At 40.6% G+C, this 9,435-nt stretch overlaps 1 pseudogene; it reads left to right on the top strand.

The window, feature by feature from the left end:
- Nucleotides 1-798: 798 nt before the first annotated feature.
- LOC118847370 overlaps nucleotides 799-9,435 on the top strand; it is a 53,516-nt pseudogene continuing 44,879 nt past the window's right edge.

Genomic DNA, 9,435 nt, shown 5'->3' with positions numbered 1-9,435 from the left:
CCGTTCTCTGTGCCCGGAGTAAGTAGGTGAGTGCCGTGCGCTCCACGGGAGTAGGTGGCACCCTCCTCGACCCCCCGAAGAGGGGCGGTCCCCGAACTCCCGCTCCCGGCTCAGACAGGATCCCTCCGGCCCTGTCACAGACCCAGGCTCCACATTCGCTGTCTTGACCGAACAGTCCAGATCACAGGGGCTGCCTGTCTCAGCCGTTTCCCCCCAGGGGAGTGGGAGGGGAGTGATTTTTCCTTGGGAGATTTGGAGCCTGGAAGGAGTAGTCATTTTCGGAAGGGGTGGAGAGAGGAGTTTGTGAATCCGCCTTGGGCAATGATAATGGATGGTCCCTGCCATGGAGTTAGTCTCCTGTCTCCGTGCCTTTGTACAGGCTGACCACATGCCTTTTTAGAATGTTCCTCTTCCTGCAGCGCCAGTCTCCGATGCTGCCTTCTCTGCGCAGCCTTCCCGCAGTCCCACCACTCTAAGCTTTAGCTCACCTGACTCCCCTCAATTACAGTGTGTTTACTTAATTTGTGTATATTTGGATATCCTTCGGTAGATTCTTTATGTATTGCTTCCCTGGCAGGTAACACGATGCCATGTACAAACTGGGAAGTTATATTTGAGAACCTTGATTTCAAATGCCACCTTTCTTTGATGGAACTCGCAACTGCTCATTATTCTAAGTCCAACTCCTTCTGTTGCTTTTCTGACTCTCCCTCTTTGATTTTCCATTTCTAGGAGGGCTCCAAGAATGGAAAGATTGAGAGCAGTTTGTGCAGTGTAGCTCACTTTCCTCTATCCCCTGCACTCCGTGCTGGGAAAATGCATCCATTTGGAAAAGAGGAAGCTGCCTCGGTGTCGCAGCAATTTGGATTTTTTTGTGAGTGCCTGAAACGTGGAGAATGGGAACTGGCACAGGCCAGTGTCCCTCAGCTACACAGAGGACATGGGGATATCCCCAAGAAGGTGGAAGAGATCCTGCAGGCTCTGGTGGCTTGTCCAAGCCTGATGAGGTAACTACTCTAAGTGTTCCATCACCAGCACTGCCCATTCACAACTTAATTAGTGTATCAATCTTTGCATATAGATGCCACTTAAGTTTAAGATAATTTAGTAGAGTGAAATTTCAGGTTTTGTTTAGATATTTTCCCACATTCAGTAACTAGAGGAGAAATTTCCTTTAATAATGAATAGAGAGCTAACTTGGAACCCAGAAACACCTGAGTTCTAGTCCTACCTCTGATACACACTTGGCTATGTGTCCCCGGGCAAGTCACTTAACTTGGACATCTCAAACTATATGTTACATAGACATTTTAAATTAAATATCCAAAACTGAACTTAACATCTTTCTCAGAAAACTCTCCCCTCTTCTTAACCGTATTATTGTTGTCAAGGCAAGCACCATCATCCCAAGTCTCAAAGGCTCAAAAACCTTGGTGTCATCTTCAACTTCTCACTCTTACCAGCTCCCTCCCATCATATTCAATCAATGATCAGGTGCTGTCATTTCTACCCTCATAACATCTGTCATGTACAACTCTTTTTCTCCTCTGACACTGGCTCCACCATAGTATAGGCCTTCACTCCAGTCTTTTCTTTGACTCAGCTGTCAAAGTGATCTTCCTAAAGTGCAGGTCTGACCATATCAAACCCCTATACCGAAAATTCTATTGGCACCCTGTCATCTCCAGGATCAAATACAAAATCTGGTTGGACTTTTAAAGAGCCTTTTCCTAGCTTTCCACTTTTCCTACACCTTTCTTCCCCTCCAAGTACTTTTTGATCTGTGTAACTAGCCTCCTTCCTCTTCTTTACATGAGAAACCCCGTCTCCTGACTCTCTTGCATTTTACTAAATGTACCCCATGCCTGGAATTCTTTCCTTCCTCATTTTTACCTCCTGGCATCTTTCAGGTTCTCACCTCGAATCCTGCCTTGTGCAAGAAGCTTTTCATGGTCTTCCTTCGTACTAGCACTAATGCCTTACTCCTTAGATTGTCTCCAATTTATCTCGCACAGATCCTGTTTGTATTTAGTTAGTTGAATGTTGCTTTTTCCATTACATTGTGAGCCCCTTGAAGACAGAAACAGCTTTTGCCGTTCTTTGTATCTATAGTACTTAGCGCAATGCCTGGCATATGGTAGGAATCTAATAAATGCTTATTAATTTGACATGACTTAATTTCTCAGTGGTCTAGGCAAAGTCTCTTACATTCGTAAGTTGCAGAGAAGGTGCTCACCTGCATTGGTAGAGGGAATTCCTGTTAATGGTTCTCAAAGTATGATCCAGGGACCACTTGGAGTCTTCTAGACCTTTTTAGATCAATCAGTAAATATTTATGAAGTGCCTGTTATGTTCCAGGCATTGTGTGCTAAGTGCTAGGGATACATCTTGAGGTTAAAGATAATCTTGTCTTTAAAGAGCTTACAATATAATGGTGGTGATAGCACACAAACACTTATGTGCAAAAAAGCTATACTATATTCAGGATAAATTTGAAATAATCAACAGAAGGAAGGTAAGAGAATTGAGGGAGATAGGAAAAGGCTTCCTGTAGAAGGTGAGATTTTTAGCTGAGACTTAAAGGAAGTCAGAGAAGCCAGGCATGGGAGACAGCCAGTAAAAATGCCCAGTCAGGAGGTGGAAAGTCATGTATAAGGACAACAAGCAGGCCAGTGTCACTGGATCACAGAGCATGTAGAAGGAAGAAGTGTGTAAGGTGTACGAAGACTGTAAACATAAGTGGAGACCAACTTATGAAGGGCTTTGGATGCAAAACAGGATTTTATATTTGATCCTGCAGGGGTAATATGGTCATACCTGTGTTTTACAAAGACCACTGTGACAGTGTAGTAGAAGATAGACTAGAGTTGGGAGAGACTCGTGTCAAAGAGACCAACCAGAGGACTCTGACAAAAGTGAAAGAGTGAGGCACTTGTAGCAAGATACTGTCAGTGGAGAAAAGAGGGCATATACAAGAGATATTTCCAAAGTAAAATGGATAGTCCTTGGCAACAGGGGGGGGGTCCACAAAGTTAAAACTATTTTCATTGTATTACTGAGACATTATATGATGGGGTATAGGGGGTGGAAACCCCCTGGAACTCTCCTTCAATCTTCCCACTTGATCTGGGTTAGCCTGAGGCCATAAACCTTGCATTATCACTAAGCCCGACTCTTTTTGACCCTTAACCTAGCCTGGCCCTCAATTGTCAGTTACCTCCTGATTGCCTCTTCCCACCTTTGTTTCTATTCAAATATCTAAATCCAAATAAATTACCCTTAATAAACTAGCCTAGCCTTCCATTGTCTGTTATCTGCAGGTAGCCTTCAGTTACTTCCCACTCTTAATCCCATTCTCTTGGTTCCTGGAGTCTGACCTCTAGTCGCCCCAGTCTGATCAACATCCTCCTCCGATCACCCCAGACTTCTTGGCCATCCTGGATCCCTCCCACAGTCTTTCTGTATAGAAGATCCATCTTGCCTCCATGAAGGTGTTCAGATTCAATCTACCCCAGATTCAGTATGCCCAGCTGGCATTACTGATACCTATGCTCAGGCTCCTTAAGAGTCCACATAGGGCGAATCTTTAATAAACTTAGTTTTACTTTGGCTGAAAGAAGGCTTGGGTTGAATTAATTTGGACAGGACCCAACATGTAGGTATTTTGGGGGCCTGAGCACCCCTAAACCTCAACACGTAGATATAAACTACATGAACAAAAACTTTTTAGGGAGTCCTCAATAATTTTTAAGAGTATAAAGAAGTACCAAGACAAAAAAGTTTGAGATCTGCTGCCTGCCTTGTATCACTGAAAAATCGTAAGTCCAAATTCTTTCCAAGACTCTTTTTATCAGGTAAATATTAATTTATAAGCAATAGCTTATGACATCATATAAAACTTGGTACAGAGCCTGTCCAGGGAAGTACCCCTGAGACAATCTTTATCTTCTTTACAATTAGTCTCTTTGAGAGGGGATAGATAACAACATGCTAGACTGTATTTTCTTTCATTCCTTCAAAAATATAAATCCTGTATCCATATGGGGTTGAAGATTTTGTTGCATCTTAAGCAAAATAATGAAAGAGAATTCCAGCTGTTGCTAAAGATGCTGGATATATTATTCAGTCTTTTGTTTTTTATATTCCACCTTTTGTACCTCAGCTTAACAGAGAAGCAAAACTTAATGGATTCCTTTCTTCCTTGGGTTTTAGATAAGTGCTTTTCTTACAGTTTTTGTTCTAAGCTGCGGGCTGTTGGATTTGGGTTGCCAGCTACCAAAAGAAAAAGTCAGACTCCCATATCTTTTTCTTTTTATGTAAAGAAAAGGAGGAAAATGATCTGAAGAAACAATATACCTCAAAATAAATGCATGATTTAAGGAAGCAAAAGTTCCACAAGCCCTAAGTTCCCACTTTTGGAAACACTGGGCTAGGTGCTAGGAAAACAAAGACAGTTCCTCTCCTTAAGAAATTTGCACCTTACTAAAGGCTTGGCTTGGGGGATTTGCAGATGAAAGGGGAGATTAAAGGGCCATTAGTTCAGTACTCCTGAACTGATTGAGTAACAATAATAGCTTGAATTTAATAGGTACTCCAAGCACTTTATTTAGCACAGTTCTACTTAGCAAATTTAATTTCTTCTGGAGATTTCTATAGCAAACCACCTCTAATGGTTCCTTGCTAAGTACCTACAGATTCAAGTCTTCTTTATCCTAAATTCTTCCCTTATCTATCCATCCTAACTTTAACTTGCTCATCTTGGTTTCTTGACCTCCCATTCAACCACAGCTTAGACCTCACCATTCTCAACAAACTCCCCTACTTCCTCAAAATTTTAAAATTAACACTTTTCCCCCTTCTCCCTTAAATTCAGCCTGGCCTGTCCCTGAAATTACTGTGTTCTTTGAAACCACATCCCTTGGAGGCCACATTCTTTCTTCCTCATTGCGTCAGGGTATTTTCTCTAAGTATGTTCCCTCCCTTTTTCCCTTTAGAAGCCTATGCAGTCCATCTATACCTGCCTATCCTCATTCTCATTGCTGTCCTTTACTGATCTCTAGGTGTTTCCTAGGTGGCACCTTGGGAAGTGTGAGGCCTAGAGTCAGGGAGACATCTTCCTGCGTTCAAAGCTGGTTTCAGATACTTAGTAGCTGTGTGACCCTGGGAAAGTCACCTAACCCCATTTACCTCAGTTTCCTCATCTGTAAAATGAGCTGGAAAAGGAAATGGTAAACCACCCTGGTATCTTTGTGTCTTTGCCAAGAAAACCCTAAACAGGGTCACAAAGAGTTGGATGTAACTGAACAACAACACGGTCATTGCTAACTTCCTCAGTTATTTTGCTGAAGTTGGTGGTTCATCCTCTTTTATGTGCCATCCTTTGTCATCATCCATGAAGACTGGTGTACGTGTTGAAGGACCTGACCTCTTCACACAATTCATCACCACTCTCAATTCCCTCTGTTCTATTATTGACTTCCAAGCTCATTCTACTCAAGGACATAGTCATACACTACTCTCTCACAGCAGATGGATTTGACCTAATGACAACAAGGAGACAACTTATTATAACTTGTGGGGTGCAGCTGAACGCTTTCATCAGCAAAAGAGAGAAAGGTTTAGCCTTCGCCAAGAAGATCCAGGCCATCTTCTTGTCACTCTATTGTACCAGAAGCGAGCGAGACACACCACAGAGTATAAGTTTTAAGTAGAGAATTTATTAGCCGGCAGCCATTGGGGTACGGCACCACAAATCAATGGCAAATGTGTTGGGGTGATGGCTTGGCTTATATAGGATATGGGGGTACAGAGTAGGGGGGAAGAGGAACAAAGGTTGAACAAAGGATCCTGGTTGATCAAAAGATTCAGTCAGGTTATCATACTAGTGGGATAATCTCATTTACATTCCTTGGTGGAGTCACAGAGTCCCAGGGATATCTCCCAGGAAGGGTCTATCAAGTTATCTCTCAGTGGGATGGGCCTATCTATTGACATTCCAGGAAGGAACCAAGGAGTCTCAGGGATATCTGCTAGACAGGATCTGCCAGGTTATCTCTCAGTGGGAATGGTCCTATCTATTGACATTCCAGGAAGGAGCCATGGAGTCCCAGGGGGTTTGCTAAATACTAAAGATATCTGAGTCCATTCTTTCTGGGGGGGCTTGTCAGTAGCTAGGGGTTACTCAGGGGTTCCTAATTTTCCTTGTATTACATTCCCCACTTTTTTTCTTCATGGGAATTTCAAATCCTTGAAAAAAGGAACGACCTGATGGGGCACAGCAATAAAATTAGGAGGCCAACCAAAAACGCAAAGCAGGGGTGACAATAAAAGGAACGCTAGGTTGTTGGCCCCAGGGGAAGGCCAGACCTAGTTGGAAGACTCAAGGAGAGTCCAAGGAGCCTCCCCAGGTACTGCACTCCAGAAATTTAAAAAAATGGTATAAAACATCCCACATTTCCCCCTTTTTGGTCAAAGGCAAACTGAAAGTTTTGCCTAAAGACCAATTAAAGGTATAGAAAAGACTCTATTTTCCACAGGGTGAAGTTTTAAAATCCCTGTCTAGGTGGAGTCAGGTTTTCCCTTTTCTGTATTTGGACATCCCCAGGGATGGGCAGAAATTGTAAACTAATTGTAAGTAAGCAGAGGAAACATAATAAAAGTTCAGGAAAAACAGTCTTGGGAACACAAGGATGCAGAATGGAAAAAAAAGCAGGTCTTTGCTCAGGTTCTGGTTCCGGATCCTATGAGAAAGCCATCCGCGTCTGGTGCTGTCCCTCTCAGGCTCTTGGAACCGCAGGACGAGGTCTTCTATAGGCCCAGATGTCCACTCCTCACAATGTTCATTTAAAGCAGTATTTTAAAATCCCAGATGCCTGATTGTAGTTATCGGGTCCCTTGATAGTAAAAGAGAGTTCTGCTTCTCTGGTTCAGATCTAGAAATTCTCAGACAATTTTAACTTACTATAACTTACAGATACTTTACAAAGGGGATATATTTTCACTTGTACCACTATCTTATACAATTTTCTTGTATTAGCATCCAAATTTAAGATCTTATTACCAAAACACACTTAACAGCTCAAATTTCCAGAATTGATAAATTTTTTGAGCCAATCATACACATCTGTACATAATTCTTAGGGGAATCAATCAATTGCCTTTTCCAAAATTCGCTATCCCTTCCTTTTATTAGACATTGATCACATTACATCTTTGCCTTATTTGCTTTGCCTAATCATTTTCCCTTTTTGGAGGATGTTATCCCTATATTATTTCAATGTTTTATTTGGTCATGAACATAGGTTAAAATTGTAAGCTATTCATACCTATATCCTATTATAATAACTCAAGAGATATTTCAATATTCATCTATCTATTACCTAACAGATTTAGCATAGTGCTTACAAAACTTCTTGTTAATAAAAATTTGCTATGAAAGAAATGAGGGACTATGTCATATATCTTAACAGAAGGAAAGAACTTACTTCCTTAGCTCTGTTTGATTCCAGGCACGAGTCATATCTGATAGCCAATCTTATAGTCACCAGGTGCTGAAAGCAGGGCTTAGGAGTAACCAGGTGGGGACTTTCCTTTTCAGAAAGGAAATAGCAGAGTTGGGAAATAAAGTCAGGAAGATCCTACCTAGGCTGTGTCCAAGGTCGTCTTCACGACTGCTCCCAGGCAGACCCACCTAAAATATTCTCAGCTTGTAATGCCTGCCATGCCATTTACTGGCTTCATGTGACCTAGTCCTGTAATCAGAGCTTAAGACAATATTAAATTGTAGTCCCATAAAATCTTAAATAGCAAATAAATATCCTTCAGATAAGACTGCCCAAATTTTATTGAGCTAATAATTATCAAATCAAGCTACATAACTTTTCCATCTTCTAAAAACTTCCTCACACTCATCTCCAACTTACTTTGACCATCTGAAACTATCATTCTCGGGACAGGAGAGGCTTAGCTAGCTCCCATTTGTCCCCAAACTTTCTTATCTCCCTTTCCTATTTTCCCTCAACCTTAATTCACCTTTCCAAATCTTTCAAACCTAGTACTAAGACTTCTTTACATTTCAACCATAAGACAAAACAACTCATAAGTTAGTACTTTCATTGTCATAACTGTGTATACTGGAATCCCATTCCAGCTTCTTAAACACACAAAGACACAAAAAAAAGGGGATTTGTTTTTCGTGATAACTCATTCTAAAAAAAAGGGAACACTTATTAAAAAGATCTGCCATCTCATCTCCCCCTAAGGGTGGGTTCTTCTCCATCAGTTGGCAGACTTCACTAATTAAACTACCAGGCCAAACCCATCTCAAGTCTTAGTCTAATCTTATCAGTTTTTTTAAAAGAAGCCAGGTTGGAGGCTTCTTGACCCCTACCATCCTCTCTTTTCCTTCCCTTCTGACAGGTGGGCTAAGGTGAAATTCTTTTCTTCTTATCTAAACTAAGGGCAGGGAGGAGTAAGGAATTTAGACTGTCCTTTGGAACCTCCTTACTCAAAAAAAACTTGAATAAGGCATCAAATGGGCCTTCAACCTCCCTCTCAAGGCTTCTATAGATAAGCATTAATTCTAATAATTCTAATAAGGTTCTCACCCAGAAACTCTGAGAACTCACAATAGGTTTGAACTGCAACCAATTGGCTTACAGGTGGAAATTCAGCAGGCCTTCTAAAATTATACAAAAAGATTTTACAGAACTTTTTTTTTCAAAAGTATTTTCCCTTCTTAAAGCAAAATAACCTTTAAATGCTGGAATTCATTAACTAAGTTGGTGCCAAATGTCCTCATTCTCAATATTGCACAGAATTCCTAGACATTACAAAGTTCCTTAATCAAAAAGTGTTATAATGGGAGGACACTTAATTTCTATAAATTACATACTCAATTAATTAGCCTTATCACAATAATAAGGTTTACCAGGACTTAAAAAAGCTTTTTTCATAAGAATTCCTCTACACAGAAAACCACACAAGATTGATAAGAATTCATGACTAGATGGTTTCAAAAGTTCTTGTTTCAGGAAATAACCTCAATTTCTTAATTAACTACGATTCTTAATCTAACAACATCCAGATTATAAGAGAAATTATTCTCTAACAGCACAGGTAATGCGATGTTAACCAATTTGTATATAATAACTAACTTAGAAATAAGTATACCACAAGCAATTATCATGTATCTAAGACCTGAAACAGATTCCAATTAATTACCAATCTAGTGATCATAACTGAGTTGGATAAGCAAATCAAATCTGATTCATAACCACTAGTGGTAACATTTTAACTTCTAAGGCCCAATACTCTCTGCATTATAAAAGATTACCACATTTTTTCAATATTGCTGATACATCTGTTTGTCAAATTACACAATTTAGAAATGTACCAGTGCCCTAAACATAATTATGCATTTTAAAACTTGAAACA

This window comes from Trichosurus vulpecula, chromosome 4 (genome assembly GCF_011100635.1).
Source record: "Trichosurus vulpecula isolate mTriVul1 chromosome 4, mTriVul1.pri, whole genome shotgun sequence".
Classification (NCBI taxonomy): Eukaryota; Metazoa; Chordata; class Mammalia; order Diprotodontia; family Phalangeridae; genus Trichosurus; species Trichosurus vulpecula.
Note: the sequence above shows the minus strand (reverse complement) of the source record. Positions and strands in the feature narration are given on the sequence as shown.